General features: G+C 34.3%; 1 non-coding gene across 1 annotated transcript; it reads right to left on the bottom strand.

The window, feature by feature from the left end:
• Positions 1 to 15348: 15348 nt before the first annotated feature.
• On the bottom strand, positions 15349 to 15483 carry LOC126002582 (small nucleolar RNA SNORA51). The gene has a single exon (XR_007493267.1). It is a non-coding gene; the product is annotated as a small nucleolar RNA SNORA51 (small nucleolar RNA).
• Between the last annotated feature and the right edge of the window lie 1853 nt (positions 15484 to 17336).

Genomic DNA, 17336 nt, shown 5'->3' with positions numbered 1-17336 from the left:
GTATAGAGCAAGAAGAGCCCACCAAGCAAGTGAATACTTTTAGCTAAAAGGTTGAGAAGCTAGACTACTATTAAAAATTATTTAAAGCATTGTGATTTGCAAAGTTATTTACAGTTGAATTTTAGACATAAAATGTTTTAGCACCAATTCCTTCACCAGTGTCAACCTCCTTCCACCAGTGTTCCCAGAGTCCATCAAATACATCCACCAACCCCTTTCCCTAACTGCCATCTTAACAGGCAGCCTTTTAAATTTGGTTGAGAGAGTTATTTTATTTTTTTTTTAGTTTAAGTTTCATGATTTAGTTTAGGTCTCATGATTTCAGTGCGCTTGATTCGTGGTTTGAATATTTGATTCTTTCCTTCCTTAACACTGCCCGTGTACCTGAATCCCATTGACCCATCCCAATTTATTTTTACATGATTTTCTCCTCCACCTTATTTCTTTGTTTTATATATAATCTTTACTTTTTCCAAGTATAATTTACATATCTTGAAATTAGAACATACTAGTAATCCATTATTCAACTGGAAATTTTCTAAGAAACTATTCTCAAGAGACTTCAGCTATGCTCTTAATCTTGCTTTAAAGATGTGAGAGCTGAGAACCACAATGAGTGTATTCAGGTCACACTGCTAGCAAATAATCCATTGTTTACCAGGAAAAAATTGTAATGAAATCTGATTCATTTCCCTGTTTGCCTGTAATACTGCCTTTTGTTATTGTGAGACTCATTCAAACAGCTGCAGGGGTCCCCAAACTATAGCTTGCAGGCCACATGAAACCCACTGAGGACATATATCAGGCTCTAGGGGTTTGGGCCACCACTGCCTGTCATACTGAGCAGCCAATTCTTCCCAGGACCATAGTGTGCTTGTGAAGTATGTGTGCTGCATTCTCTGACTCCCCTCCTTCTGTGCCATCTCTTGACTCCTCCTTGCAGTCTTGGGCAGGGGTCCTCAAAAGCAGGCCGATAGTTCCCAATGAAATTCTGCTAAGTTTATTGATTTCACTTTGCTTGCTCTTCATTTAAATATTGTATATGTTCCTTGTTTTTAACTTCAAAATAAGATATGTGCAGTGTGCTTAAGAATGTGTTTCCAGGGGCCAGAGTGATAGCACAGTGGGTAGGGCATTTGCCTTGCACATGGCTAATCTAGGTTCAGTCTCTGTTATTTCATATAGTCCTCTGAGTCTACCAGGAGTGATTTCTCAGCACAGAAACAGTTGTAACCTCTGAGCGCCACAAGGTATGACCCAAAAACAAATAAATAAAAAAAGAAATTTGTTCATAGTTTTCTAGTTTTTTTCTAGTCCTTTATTTAGAGACTACCCAAAACCAGTTATCTATAAAATGGAAACCATAAATTTTCTCAGTTATATAAAAATGAACTGTAAAACCATGGGTTATTTGCAAAACTGAGGCAAATTTAAATGCCTAAAATTTAAATGTTATTTCCTATTTGTAGGTAATAAATCAAAGGCATATATCTCAGTTTAGTAGATTTCAAAGGTTATGAGTTACTGCTGAGATTTAACCAACAATTCCTATGATATATGTACAGATAAGAATGTAATATAATCCAAATGATTATGAGAAATTCATGTTAAAGTAGAGCAAGATGGAAATAGAACACTTTCAAATGGTTATGAAATTTAGTATCTTCATCATAAATTATATTCTCAAAACAAAAACAGAGAAGGGAGACTCATAAAGCAACAGGAAAGAAATTACAGTCCAAGAAGCTGGGGTTTTGTTGACTCAAGAATGAGGTGCTAAAGTATGCGTAAGTGTTTTCTTCTACACACTTTCCAAAAATATTCATAGTAAATTAATGTAAATAAATATAACTTGTCCTCAAAATAAAACAGTAAATTTAATGAGATACTTACTATTCAATAGACTCATTTTAAAAATAAAGTGAAATTTTCTAAAAGATTTTCACTTCTTATGAAATCAGAGTATTTCATTTTTTTTGTTTTTTTTGGGTGGCCACACCCGTTTGATGCTCAGTGGTTACTCCTGGCTAAGTGCTCAGAAATTGCCCCTGGCTTGGGGGGACCATATGGGATGCTGAGGGATTGAACCATGGTCCTTCCTTGGCTAGCGCTTGCAAGGCAGACACCTTACCTCTAGCGCCACCTCACTGACCCCAGAGTATTCCATTTTTAAAAATTCTAACATTTTACATACATCAGCATAGTTTGATTGCATTTATCCCTAGAGATATTCTTGAGAGAGGGGAAATATGCTAGAAAACAGTTTTCTTATAATTAAACTCCAAGAACAGCATTTTAAAAATAAATTTCCCAGCTTTCCATGCATATATAAAAATGCTTAACATAACAAAAATAAATAACTCATAGAATTTGAGAAAATACCAGTTACTAGGAAGGAACTAGGAGGAAGGCTCGAGGAATTGGTAAAGAGGGGCACATTAAAATGATGGTGAATTAGGGGCCGGAGAGATAGCATGGAGGTAAGGCATTTGCCTTTCATGCAGGAGGTCATCGGTTTGAATCCCGGCGCCCCATATGGTCCCCTGTGCCTGCCAGGAGCAATTTCTGAGCCTGGAGCCAGGAATAACCCTTGAGCACTGCCAGGTGTGACCCAAAAACCAAAAAAAAAATGATGGTGAATGAAATATGCATTCTATCAGGTATAAAATTATACTCTGAAACTTGTATGGTTCTATGAGTCATGGCAAATAAATGTAAAATAAGAAAAATTAATGTGAACTACATTAGAAGTATGGAACACTGTTAATATACCAAATAAGGAATTTCTGTTTATTTAATTCCTTTGTGTTTGGCAGTTGGTGACACTGAGATGCTGTGGTGTATACAGCACACTCTGCTTGGTGTATATGGGTAGCTGCTAGTAGTGTTTTGTGGACCATATGGCACTAGGGATTGAACATATGCAAAAAATGCACTTTAGCCCCCAGGGTGGTTTTTTTGTTTTTTTGTTTTTTTTGGTTTGGGTTTTTTTTTTTTTTTTTTTTTTTTTTTTTGCTTTGAGGCCACACTGGAAATACTCAGCTGTTACTCCAGTCTGAACTCAGGAATCAGTTCTTGAGGAAACCATATTGGATGCTTGGATCATACCCAAGTTGGCTGCATACAATGCAAGTACCCTGCCCACTGTTCTATGACTATTCTCTCTCTCTCTCTCTCTCTCTCTCTCTCTCTCTCTCTCTCTCTCTCTCTCTCTCTCTCTCTCTCTCTCTCTCTCTCTCTACCTCCTTCCTTCCCTCCCCACACATCCAGTGATACTCAGAGGTTACTCCTATCTATGCACTTCCTTCCTTCCTTCCTTCCTTCCTTCTTTTCTTTCTTTCTTTCTTTCTTTCTTTCTTTCTTTCTTTCTTTCTTTCTTTCTTTCTTTCTTTCTTTCTTTCTTTCTTTCTTTCTTTCTTTCTTTCTTTCTTTCTTTCTTTCTTTCTTTCTTTCTTTCTTTCTTTCTTTCTTTCATCCTTTCTTCTTTATTTCTTTCTCTCTTTCTTCCTTTCTTCTTTCTTTCTTTCTTTCTTTCTTTCTTTCTTCCTTCCTTCCTTCTTTCTTTCTTTCTTTCTTTCTTTCTTTCTTTCTTTCTTTCTTTCTTTCTTTCTTTCTTTCTTTCTTTCTTTCTTTCTTTCTTTCTTTCTTTCTTTCTTTCTTTCTTTCTTTCTTTCTTTCTTTCTTTCTTTCTTTCTTTCTTTCTTTCTTTCTCTCTTTCTTTCTTTCTCTCTTTCTTCCCCAAGTTCCTGGCTTGGGGGAGCATATGACACGCTGTGGATTGAACCGAAGTCTGTCCTGGGTCAGCCAGGTGCAAGGCAAATACCCTACCACTGCACTATGACTCCGGCCCCTAATATTTTTTCTTTTATCTTTGGACATTAAAAAAACATAATGAAGGAACAGCAAATAGCCCAAAACATTAGAACTTGAGAGCTAATCTAAAGAACTGAATTAGAGTGCCAGAGCAGTGGCCAAGTGGTAGGGCATTTGCCTTGCACATGTCTAATATAGGACGGACCACAGTTTGATCCCCCAGTGTCCCATATGGTTCCCCAAGCCAAGAGCGATTTCTGAGTGTATAGCAGGAGTAACCTCTGAGAGTCATTGGGTGAGGTGCAAAACAAGAAAAAAAATAAAAGAAAGAGAGAGAAGAGAGAAAAAAGAAAGAGAGAGAGAAAGAAAGAGAGAGAGAAAGAGAGAGAGAGAAAGAAAGAAAGAAAGAAAGAAAGAAAGAAAGAAAGAAAGAAAGAAAGAAAGAAAGAAAGAAAGAAAGAAAGAAAGAAAGAAAGAAAGAAAGAAAGAAAGAAAGAAAGAAAGAAAGAAGGAAGGAAGGAAGGAAGGAAGGAAGGAAGGAAGGAAGGAAGGAAGGAAGGAAGGAATGAAGGAAGGAACGAATGACTGAAGGAATGAAGTAATAAAGAAGGAAGGAAGGAAGGAAGAAGGAAGGAAGGAAGGAAGGAAGGAAGGAAGGAAGGAAGGAAGGAAGGAAGGAAGGAAGGAAGGAAAAGAAGAAAGATAGATTGGAGGAGTAAGATAGAAAGAAAGGGTCCCTGGAACATTGGTAGAGAGAAACAGGTACTCTGATGGTGGTTGTTGTGTTGAACATCCTATATATAAAACAAAAATTAATGGAATTGTAAATCACAGTTCCTCAGTAAAAGAAATGAAAAGAACATAAATTCAGTAAAAAAAAAAAAGTTTAAGGATCACTAGGGACAAAAAGATAGAACGAAGATCACATAAAATACTTACTTAGAATCTAACCAGATCAGATTCAGTCTCCAGTACACAAATGTTCCTCTTCTGAGCACAATGAAGAATGATAAATGAGCACAAGCCAGTTGTAAGTTCTGAGTATTGCTGAGTGTGAACCCAAAATCAAACCAAAAATATCTAATAATTAATTGTTTGTTTAGGTTGTCTTGTTTCACACTTTAAATTGATACAAGCAATAAACATATAATTTTGAGCTTGAGTTTATTTTACTATATTTTATAGGCTATGATAAGTAGGAAATTAAATTATTATTAATATTTTCGTTCAGAACTAATTAAATTATTCTTGCATGGCATGGTTATTTAGCTGAAAAAAAATCCAAATTTATTGAAATGACATCATTTGAACAACTAATTATATTATGTTATGTTGCTGAGGAAATGCACAAAGTACTCTCAGCTATAATTAGAAAAAGTAGCAATTCCTTATTTTAATTATAAAAAATCAAAAACATAATTGAATCAAATAAAAATATGCATGGCTATTTCTAAATTAATAGAAAATAAAAATAACATATTTTTGTTAAATTTGCTTTCAAAGGGCATTTTGACTTTCTTTATTTTAACTATTTCAACTTTGTCATCCTGTACCTTGTTTTATGATAATCAAATCTGATCTCCAGAGAAATGAGAAAATGTGAAAAGCATTTTTATGATTCATTAAAATAAGAAATTATTATACTACAGTAGTCACTCTCAACAATACTCTTGCTAAATGGCTGGTTCAGTTCTTGTCCCTATTCTATAGGGACCATCCCAGCAGTGCTTGAAGGTCTCTCAGAGCACATCTGGCTGCATTTATGGGATCTTATAGTTTTAGACTTTGAACTCAGACCTAGTGTAGACAAAGCATGAGTCCCAGATGCCTGAATTGTCTGTCCAGCCCCTCCCACCCACACACCTTTTTGATAGAACTAAGAATGTATAGTGCTTAATGGAAATTATTGTAAGTTCATTCTTTTTCATATTAAAGGATAATGCAAAATAGAAATGTGAAAGATCCAAATCTACTATATGTGAAATAACTGACAGCAAGATTTTGGGGCAAGAGTGAAAGTATAGCAGGTAAGGTTCTTGTCTTGCAAATGGCCAGTCTAGGTTCAGTCCCCAACACCCCATATAATCTCCTAAATCTGTTAGGAGTTCTGAGCACAGAACCAGGAGTAAATCCTGAGTACCCTCTCCCCAAATAAAGATATTGTCTGTTTTATTCAGAAAGTCATTCAAATATTTATATTTTCTCCAAATGTCTAGTTAATTTTAGATAACATCTCCCCTGGTCACAAGGGAGAGCATTAAGGGAGAGTGTACCGGAAGATTAATTTAAATTCATTGTTATAGTCACTACTAAAAAATAATTGATAATAACAACTAGCAAGAGTGTACTTACCAATAACACCATTTTCATTATTACCAGATTAAGCAGTAAGGAAAATCAGAAAGTATATTAATAATATTTTTATTTGTACTTCAAAACTGGTTTTCTTTATTATTGGCTCATCAGATATGATGCAAAGACGATAACATAATCTCTCACTAATGCACATCTTTCCTAATAGAACTCTTAGTTTTCTCTTCAGTGATATGTCACTGATAAAATTCAGTGTCTCAATTTAATTAAAAGATAACATAATTGTATATGACTTTGAACATCAAAAAATTAATGTTTTAATGTGTATTTTACTTTTATAAAATAAATTATTTTGCCATCTCATTTAATTGGTCACCAAATAATAAATTGAGTATCTTTTGTAATGAAGAAAAGTGTCAATTCAATTAGAAAAAGTACAAACCTATCAACATACTAAGGAAAACTCTATTTACTCAATTTAGTAAAATTTACCAGAGAAGATTTTTCTTTTATATGCAGAAGTCATTTGTTCAATTGTTTATCTTACCTGAAGAGTCAATGTAAAGCAATACCAATGACCTAAATAATTATAAGTTTTGATAAACCATTTCCTGTGCAATTTAATAAATATCTATTCAAAAATATTGAGTTTAAAATGATGCACTAGTCCTTTAAGTAGACTATAATGCATTATTAACATTTTATCTGTCCAGAATGTATAAGATTTTATATATTTATAATATAATGATGAGTAGGAGCATTGTTTTACTAGAGAAGGAAATAAGCTTCAAAGAGTCCTGTTACTAGCTCTGTGAAATAAAACTTGTTAATGATATCATGTCTTATTTTTTAATTCGTAAAAAAGTAGAATATTATCTATCCTAAATAATTAATGTGAAATTAGGTGAAATGATATAAATAAAAGGATTATCCATCCTATAAATATAACTTTCTTTTACTATTTAAACATGGTAAAATAATTAAAATTTATCTTCAACTCTCCCAAGTTTGAAGAATCAGTGGTGGTTTCAGAATATTTATTAGAAGTGCCTGTGTATCCCAAACTAGAGGAAAGCTAGAGACTAATACACTTCTTGTGATTTTATGTCAAAGATAAAAAATATTACATTTTCAAAAATTGTAATGTTTAGTTGGGCTAATTCACTGATATTATATTTATTTTTTTGGTTAGTGGTTTGTCTACCCATAATAGGCAAAAGCATCCCTAGGATAAAATCATAAATAATATCTATGTCAAAAGGTGACAAAATTGACATCAGATATAAACAGGAAAAAAGAAATGTGAAATTTGTGAGGCTTTAGGAAACTAAAACATTTTAAAATGTTTTAAAAACACTTTAAAGATGTAAAAGTTATCTGTGACCAGGAGATAGTAATGCAGTTACACAAACATGGCCTATGCAAATGTTCTTGAGTTTCTCATGATGATTCAAAAACTTTAAAGAGAAATAGACCCTAGAAATGAAAGAATAAAATGCAGTAAAGTGGTGTGGAAAGATAGTACAGGAAGTAGGACACTTGCCTTGCATGATGCCAATCTGGGATAGATCCCTGACAACTCCTGAACATTGCCAAGAATAATTTCTGAGTGCAAAGTTAAGAGTACCCCTAAAAATCACCAGGTGTTGCTCATAAATAAAAAAGAAAAGTTTGGTAAATTATTTATATATTCAAAGTGATTTAATTGCCTTATTAGATTCAACCCAACAAAAAAGTTATATAATGTTCATAGTAGGAGCCAAGAAAATATTTCAATACCAGGAATGTATGCCTTGCATGCACAAAGCCCCAAGTTCCATCCAAAGCACCTTATGTCCCTTTGTACTCTAGCACCTCAGGATAGGTCTGGATGTACCATATATTGCCAAATATGACTCAGCAGATCCCAGCCACACTGGGCTCATACAACTCCTGCCTATGTCCTAACACTGAATTATCCAAATTGATTGGTTTAATATCTCTATAAGTGAATTCCAAGATCCCTGAGCACTGTTTAGGAGATTACTCAAAATGTTAAATTGTTAAAAAGTCATCAGGGGGCGGGGGCGGGCGGTGGCGCTAAAGGTAAGGTGCCTGCCTTGCCTGCGCTAGCCTTGGACGGACCGCGGTTCGATCCCCCAGTGTCCCATATAGTCCCCCAAGCCAGGAGCAACTTCTGAGCACATAGCCAGGAGTAACCCCTGAGCTTTACCAGGTGTGGCCCAAAAACCAAAAAAAAAAAAAAAGTCATCAGGGGGCCAGCGCAGTAGCACAGTGGTACTTGCCTTGTAAGCGGCTGACCCAGGACGGGTTTTAGTTCGGTCCCTCAGTATCCCATAAGGTCCCTGTAGCCAGGAGCAATTTCTGAGCATAGTCAGGAGTAACCCCTGAGCCTCAGAGGGTGTGGCCCAAAAAGAAAAAAAGTCATCATAATTATGATGTTAATGTAACTCAGTTAAATTGGAATTTACAGTTTTGAAATTACTATTAATTTCCAAAATAGACAATCTAGTAGGCAAGTACTATAGCTTGAAGTTTATTTTCTAATTCTACCCATAGCAGTGCTTTTTCTACTAGTGAAGTTCACACACACTTATACTGGAAAATCAAATGTTGTGATTAGTTCTACCATGAGGTTCATTTTCTACTTAAGATAATAATTGGAAACTATCATGCATGTACTGTTAAACATAAGGTCACTGATTAACTTGACAATGGACCTGAATTATGACATACAAATTCAAGTTCTGTTCATGTTACTGTGTAGAGAGCCCTTGTTCTGTGAGAGGTCAGCTTGACATCATTTATCAGTCTTCATTATCGGTGCTACCAACTGATTTCATTTCAATAGAAACTCATAACCACTTGTTTCTGGTAACAGTGTGTGTAGGAATTTAAAAAGTATTGGTAAAAACAAAGCAGTAAGCAAGTTTATTTTTGTCAGGTAGTTAGATAAATTTATACCTCCATCGGTACTTTAAGTCTTGCGGTATCCTAGAATATATACAAATTTAGGAAAAAACCTTGTAAGTTTAACAAGATACTTGATAAAGTGTTGCTTGTCAATCCTATTCATCTTGAATTTGTATTTTAATTTTCTGTCAAATACTTTCAAAAAAATAATAATAGGATGAATAAATATCTCTATAAAATGATTTTGGTATGACAATTCATGTTATCTCAGCAAAATACTAAAAAACCCTAGTATGATATTCAATTTTAAACATGTGAAAATATAAACAGACACTGAACAAAGAAAAATTTTTCTGTTTTTTGAGAAGTCAGTTGAAAATTAATTGGAGTAAAATGTCTTTTTAAGTTTATTTAATTTAAATTTTAAAAGGAAGTTAAGTTACTCATACATATGAGTTTTAATATAAATAATAATAGAAATAAATTTTATCTGAACAAAACTGAACAAATAAAATATAACTGTTTTAAATTCCATTATGAAAATTTTATACCAGGATGTACTTCATTAAACATCGCAACAGAAAAATACAACTAACAAAAATACATTTGTACTGGTAAAAAGTAGTTTGACTTATAGTTATAATTTGATTTTTTTCAAATTTTTAATCTTTATTTAAGCACCATGATTATAAGCATAATTGTAGTTAGATTTCAGTCATAAACAGAATACCCCCCACACCAGTGTAACATTCCCACCATCAATGCCCCCCTCCCTCCTTCCCAACAACTACACTAACAACTATCATGACAATCTTAATAAGTTATTTGGAATCTGATTATTTTAAAGTCTGTACTAATACATAAAACACTTTCACTATTCATATCAAGCTTTATATTTACTGTATTTGTATAGTATAAGTACTATATATGTAATGCTATCCTACTACATCTTTTTTAACTACTCTCAGTGATGTAAATGGTGGAACATTATTATAATTGAAGTTTTTTTTCACTGTTAAGCATTTACAGGTTCACCTCCAATGATACAATTTTTATTATAAATAAGTATGATAGTTAAGAGGTACATTTGGAAAGGCAAGTCCTTTATAATTATTGCTCTAGAAATTATGCAACATGAAGACATTTGAAGAGTAACTTAAAAAGCACACTGAAATGTGTCCACATTGTGTTACAGAGTAAGAGAGATTTGGGGGTCTCAAACTCACGGCCCACGGGCCGTTTGCGGCCCTCCATACAACATTTTGTGGCCCTGCCCTAGAGGAATCTTTTGTTTTGTTTTGTTTTGTTTTGTTTTAGTTGTTTGGGTCACACCTCCCAATGTTCAAGGCTTACTACTGACTTTGCACTCAAAGATCACCCTGACTTTGCCTCCTGCGGCCCACAGGTAAATTGAGTTTGAGACCCCTGGAAGTGCTGGTCATAAAATTGAAATATGTGGCAGTACAAGGCTTCTGTCAGAAGTTTATGGCATTAAACTCTAATTTCTGGTCTTTTTGAGCAGACTCATCTGATGTAACACATATATAGTATTAATACTATATAAACAGAATAGACACAAAACAAATTAGTTTTGTTTACACAAAACTATTACACATAGAGCATAGATTAGCAATGTATGATGAAATGATAGGTAAATACTCATTGTTAAATTCATTTTGAAATAGTATTTAATAATAAATTTATATTATTTAAAATGTAATTTTGACTTTGTTAAACAACCAGCTTGTAAAATTCTTGAAATTTTTTTATGTGGGCTCTTAGAAACTGATATGACCCTATTCTAGCATAGAACTGTTCTGCTTAAGGTGTTTCTAAATCTCCTTTTCTCTTTTGAATATTTATTTTCCTTAAAAGAAGTGTTTCTTGAAGGTCTTTCTGTTCATGTATTTTGTTATTGTTACTGTTAAAATGCAGGATTTAGTGGGCCTGAGCGATAGCACAGTGGATAGGGCATTTGCCTTGCCCGGATTGTCCAGGATTGGATCTCTGGCATCCCATTTGGTCCCCCAGGTCTGCCAGGAGCAATTTTTGAGCGCAGAGCCAAGAGTAACCCCTGAGTGCCTCTGGGTGTGGCCCTAAAACAAAATAAAATAAACAAACACACAAAGAGCAGGATTTATTTTTTTTATAATAATATTCACATATATAAAGGGAAAAATAAAAATGAGTTTAAAGAAGTAGTTAAGGGAACAAAGTGATGCAGGAGACTACCTTGCATTTTGGGGATAAATAGGTGAAGAGGTAGAATTATATAGGTCTTAAACTTATAAAGGAAATATAGGCTTCCCCATTCAGAGGCCCCAAACAAGTATGCAGGTGCCTTTAAATATCCTGGAACCACACTGACCAAAGCATCGTGTCCTAATTTCAGAACAAAGAGCCAAGGTTCTGGGCAAGGCTGAGTACAAGTTCCCTAGATGCCAGAAAATCCATACCTCCAAGAAGTGGGATTTTGCCAAGTTTAATGTAGATCATTTTAAAGATATGATGGCTGAAAGGAGACTCATTTCAGATGGTCTCAGGATCAAATATGTTTGTCATCATGAGCTCTGGGCAAATAGCAGGTGCTGCAGCCTGAGAATCTCAGAGCTGCCCTCCTCTCATCAGCCCTGTACTCCATCCCAATCTTTACCACTTCATTTTATCTTCTCACGATTAAAAATAAATTCCCATTGGCTGTCTAGACTATGAGGATTTATACTTCTGTTATTTAAGATACCCAGTCTGTGTACTTTACTATAGTAATTACAGAAAACAAATTCAAAGTAAAATCTCAACATTTCTTGACTACATTAGGACTTCTTGAATTGGATGAGGACTATAGTCTTTCAAACAAATAGAACCTTTCAAGAAAATGATGAATTGATTGCTTTTGAATCTTGCACAACCTTCTATGCAAGCCTCTAAGAATTTCCAGAAGATTATATTTTAAAAAGACTCAAAATTAGACTTGGACATTGTTTCTCATCTCACTTTATTTCTGGCTGGCTAAGTTCGGAGGAATGCTGTTCTCTCACATTGTTTTACAGGAAGATCATTATAGCTCAAGCTGAAATTCTCAAAAATGAAGCCTCTACAATATCCAGGAACTCACATTTATATATTTGAAAACCTATGTGTTTATTTTAGGAAATTAAATATTTTGTTTGTATGTGATTTTTGTTGAAGTTTTGACTCACTGACACTGGTTTTTTAGTTGATGTTTTTATACATTTTCATAGCTGACAGTTGCAAAGGCATGAAGATTATTTCTGTTGAATGAAAAATAAGTAGCACTAACACAGCAAAAGTTTTACTTTAATTTGATCTTTATAAAATAAATTATTTCCTTTCCACCCTATTAATATTTTTGATTCAATATTTATATGGATTTTTTTCTTTTGGTTTTTAGACTATACCTAATGGTGGTCAGGGCTTATTCCTGTACTCAGGAATCAAATTGAGTTTTTTCCACATCAAGTAAATCTTTGTAAGATCAGATGGGAATACTATGAAATTTTATTTTGACATGATATTGCAAGAGATAAATTCAGCTCCCACAGGGTAAAATTCTAGCTCCAGAATACTGTCCCTCCTTTGAATATCAATCATAAATATTAGGTCCTCTTTTCATTTATACCCTCCTCGTTGGGTTAGGTAAATTTGCTAGAGGACTTTACAGAACAAAGGAAACACAACATACAAAGAAGAACTTGAATGCAGACCACTAGTTACTCATTTCAGAATCAATCAAGTTCTCTAAGGATACAAGTCAAAAACAAGTCATTGAAGAGCTTAGTGAAAGGTTCAGAGGCTGAGGACAATAAGAAGACATAACTATTTGTACTCAAATAGACAAAAGAGTAAAAAGGTACTGTTATACCCTAGTAGGAAATCTGACATACTCAGATGAAAACATATCTAGCATTTTGGCAAACTGCATGGCAGCTGATGCTAGAAAAAGGAGGGATTCACTAAGGGACGGACCTTTTGTACATGAGATTTATTTGCCACACTAACTTCTGTTTCTATTATAAGTGTCAAAAATACATGTGAATTCAAGAAGCATCTTTTCATTCACACTCTGTACCCATGAAACGTAAAACGTAATTACTAAGAAAATTCCATATGTTTGGAACATCTGCGAAGACTTCCTCCAAGCATATTCACAGAAATACAATTAAAGAATACATATGGAATGCTTAAAGTAATTTTTGATCTTCTAGTTTAGCAGAGCTTCAACAGTTGTGTGGCTAAGATAAAGTATTGACTAATCATATACACAATCACCCATAATATACATAAGTACATATATTATGTGTCATATTTTAAGATTTTGCCCAATCCAAAGAGACTTCTTTCTCTTATGAAGGTATAAAACAGCAAGATTTTCAAAATATTCCCATGTTGACATCAATATGTAGAAAGAAAACACTTGATTTACAATTTGCAAGGAAAAAAAAAAACTTAGAGGAACAGCTACCAAAGTTCCTCAGCTCTTGAGAGTTTTGTCCCCATGAGAACATAATAAACCCACCATATTCTCCTGAAGGAAAAGCCTCACTGACTTGAAATACCGAGGAAACTTGACTTTGCTTTGAAAATGCAAACAGCTTTTCTTTGCTAAATAGATTCTGCCAAAATTTAATTCCTAGGTAAAATTCTTTAAATATTTTATTATGATTCTTAATTTATAAAGACACAGCAAATATCATGTCACTAGAATCAAAGATAATCCCCAATGTGAGTAAATGCACTGTAATTTCTTTATAACTACGAAAAATGTAAACGACAACCCAATTCAAAAGAGAGTGCAGAATGTGTAGAAAAAACTCTGTCAAATTCATTATGGAAATCATTTTTAAAATGTTTTTCAATTGAACTTACTCTCTCCTTTGACCTTTAGTTCTTGACCAGAATTAGTACTTATTTTTGCCAAAACATAAAAGTTGCTGAGTTTTTGAGTATAGTATCTCTTAGCATTGTTTGACCAAAAAAAATAATAACTTTAACAACTATAAAGAGAAATGTTTTAAACAATGTTTTAAGGGTACATTGGGTAAGGTGCTGCTTGCCTTGCATGTGCCTGAAACAGGTTCAATCCCTGGCATTCTATATGGTTCCCTGAGTCTGCCAAGAGTAATTCCTGATCTCAGAGCCAGGAATAAACACTGAGCAGAGCCAGGTGTGTCCTTGAAAAAATTTTTTTTAAAAATCTTTCAATATTTATGAGTTCTATGGTATGATTTGATGGTAGGTGGATTTTATTTCAACTTTTTCTGTATAAGAATGTGTCTTAAAGTTTGCTTCTTATAATACCAGTCCTTTTGGATTAAAGTGTACTGCCAATGGCCTCATTTACCTTAATATCACTTTAAAGATTCTATCCCTAAAAAAAATCAAATTTTGAAGTATTAAAATTTAGTATTATCTAATATTAATTTTAGAATAATTCAAAACAGTTCATAAGTTACTATTATTTTTTAAAATAAAAACATTCATTAACTTATTTTACACTTGCCACACTACAAGGTAAGTTAATTTGTTATCTTTAATTTATATACTAAGAACAGAGATTAAGTAACTTATACAAGTTGACAGACTGATAATATAACAGTAGAATATTCATTCAAATTCATGCAGTAGTCTTTCCTCTTTATTTTTTCTTCTTTCTTCCTCTTTTCTTTCTTTTCCTTTCTTTCTTTCTTTCTCCTTTCTTTCTTTCTTTCTTTTTTCTTTTTCTTTATCTTTTTTCTTTCTTTTTTCTTTCTTTCTTTTTTTCTTTCTTCTTTCTTTCTTTCTTTTTTTCTTTCTTTCTTTTTTTCTTTCTTCTTTCTTTCTTTCTTCTTTCTTTCTTTCTTCTTTCTTTCTTTCTTTCTTTCTTTCTTTCTTTCTTTCTTTCTTTCTTTCTTTCTTTCTTTCTTTCTTTCTTTCTTTCTTTCTTTCTTTCTTTCTTTCTTTCTTTCTTTCTTTCTTTCTTTCTTTCTTTCTTTCTTTCTTTCTTTCTTTCTTTCTCTCTCTCTCTATTTCTCTTTCTTTCCTTTTTTTTTTGACTTTTGGACCATACAACACAGCTCTCAGGGAATCTCCTGTCACTTCACTTAGAAATCTCCTCTGGCAGGCCAGACGACCATATGGGATGTAAGGGATCAAACCCAGGTCAGCAGCATGCAAGGCAAGTGCCCTATTCTCTCTTTGTGCTATCTCCTGAAGGAAAGAAGAAAGACTTCAGGCTCTGGTCCCAGAAAATGTTTTTCTAACTTAAAATTATAAGAAATAAATTTTATGTAATAAAACTTTTCTTCATTTTTCTTTATCCCCAATTCACAATACAAACCAGGCAAAGGGCCTGTGTTGAGGTGTATATGGGATGCATTTACTATACCTCCTCTTTCTATACAGTCAAGTGTAAAGAACACAGCCTGTGGTAAGAATTGGGAGGCCTTATCTTTTCTTTTCTTTTTTTAAATATATATTTATATCCTTCACCAGTACAACATTCCCATGACCAATATCCCAAGTGTCCTTCCTCCCCACCCTACACCGGCCTGTACTCTAGACAGGCTTTCTACTTCCCTCATGCAGTCAGATTTTGTTATGATAGTTCTCAGTGTAATTATTTCTGTGACTGCATTAAACTATCCCTGTGGTGAGCTTCATGTCAGGAGCTGGACCCTCCAGTCCTCCTCTATTTTGTCTCAAGTAATCTATTTAGTTATTACATATGTATAGGAAAAATAAACTGTTTTTAAATTTTTTCTTTTTTTTTTTTCAGGAGCACAGATGAGATTTTATTCTGGATCCAGGGTCAATGCCCCGGGACAGATCCCAAAGCAAAGACCTCAAGCTTTGTTTGAGCAAGGTTTATATAGACCATTTCTTTTTTTTTTTAACACCTTGATTACATACATGATTGTTTGGGTTTCAGTCATGTAAAGAACACCACCCATCACCAGTGCAACATTCCCATCACCAATGTCCCAAGTCTCCCTCCTCCCCACCCGACCCCCGCCTGTATTCTAAACAGGCTCTCCATTTCCCTCATACATTCTCATTATTAGGACAGTTCAAAATGTAGTTATTTCTCTAACTAAACTCATCACTCTCTGTGGTGAGCTTCCTGTGGTGAGCTGGAACTTCCAGCTCTTTTCTCTTTTGTGTCTGAAAATTATTATTGCAAGAATGTCTTTCATTTTTCTTAAAACCCATAGATGAGTGAGACCATTCTGCGTTTTTCTCTCTCTCTCTCTGTGACTTATTTCACTCAGCATAAAAGATTCCATGTACATCCATGTATAGGAAAATTTCATGACTTCATCTCTCCTGACAGCTGCATAATATTCCATTGTGTACATGTAACACGGCTTCTTTAGCCATTTGTCTGTTGAAGGGCATCTTGGTTGTTTCCAGAGTCTTGCTATGATAAATAGTGCTGCAATGAATATAGGTGTAAGGAAGGGGTTTTTGTATTGTATTTTTGTGTTCCTAGGGTATATTCCTAGGAGTGGTATAGCTGGATCATATGGGAGCTCGATTTCAAGTTAAAAATTTTTTCTTAATTTGATTCACAGTCACACTCTATGGTGCTCTTGGATCATTCCTGATAGAATTTAGGTCAATTGCGTGCTAAGCCAACCTTTCTACCTGTAATCCTATCTCTTTAGCCCTAAACTCTATCTTGACTAGTTTTAAGAAAAAAGTTGTTGATAGTTCCTCTAGTTTCCTATTCCTTACCCAGCACCTTAACACTTCCTACGTCTTTCTTGCCTGGTATTATGAGCAAGCTATTTCACCACTGATGGCAGAAGATGGAATACTTCCATGTGGCTTTCAGTTTGTTTGTTTGTTTGTTATTGGGCCACACACCCTGCTGTGCCCAGGGGTTCTGACTGGCTCTTCTGTGCTCAGAAATCTCTCCTGGCAGGCTCGGGGGATGATAGGGGATGCCAGAATTGAACCAGGGTCAGTCACATTCAAGGCAAACCCCCTCTCTGTTGTACTAGTGTGCAGACGCAAACCCCATATGGTTTTCTTCTGGCAGTGCTTGCTTCCTATTTACTGTCTTCAGTCTTTGAGAATAAGCAAAAGAGACAGAGAACTGTATCCATGACCCTAATCTTAAAGATCTACCTGGATTTCTTTGGAATCTGTTGAAAAGGCATAGGATTTGTTTGCATTGCTTATTTATTTTTTCCGCCTTCATATGAACCCTTTGAGTTCTCTTCAGTTCTTTTTCTTTCTTTTTCTATTTCTCTTCAGTTTCCTCTGACCTTTCCTTACGTCCCCACTCCCATTGG

The sequence above is a fragment of the Suncus etruscus genome, chromosome 2 (assembly GCF_024139225.1).
Source record: "Suncus etruscus isolate mSunEtr1 chromosome 2, mSunEtr1.pri.cur, whole genome shotgun sequence".
Classification (NCBI taxonomy): domain Eukaryota; kingdom Metazoa; phylum Chordata; class Mammalia; order Eulipotyphla; family Soricidae; genus Suncus; species Suncus etruscus.
Note: the sequence above shows the minus strand (reverse complement) of the source record. Positions and strands in the feature narration are given on the sequence as shown.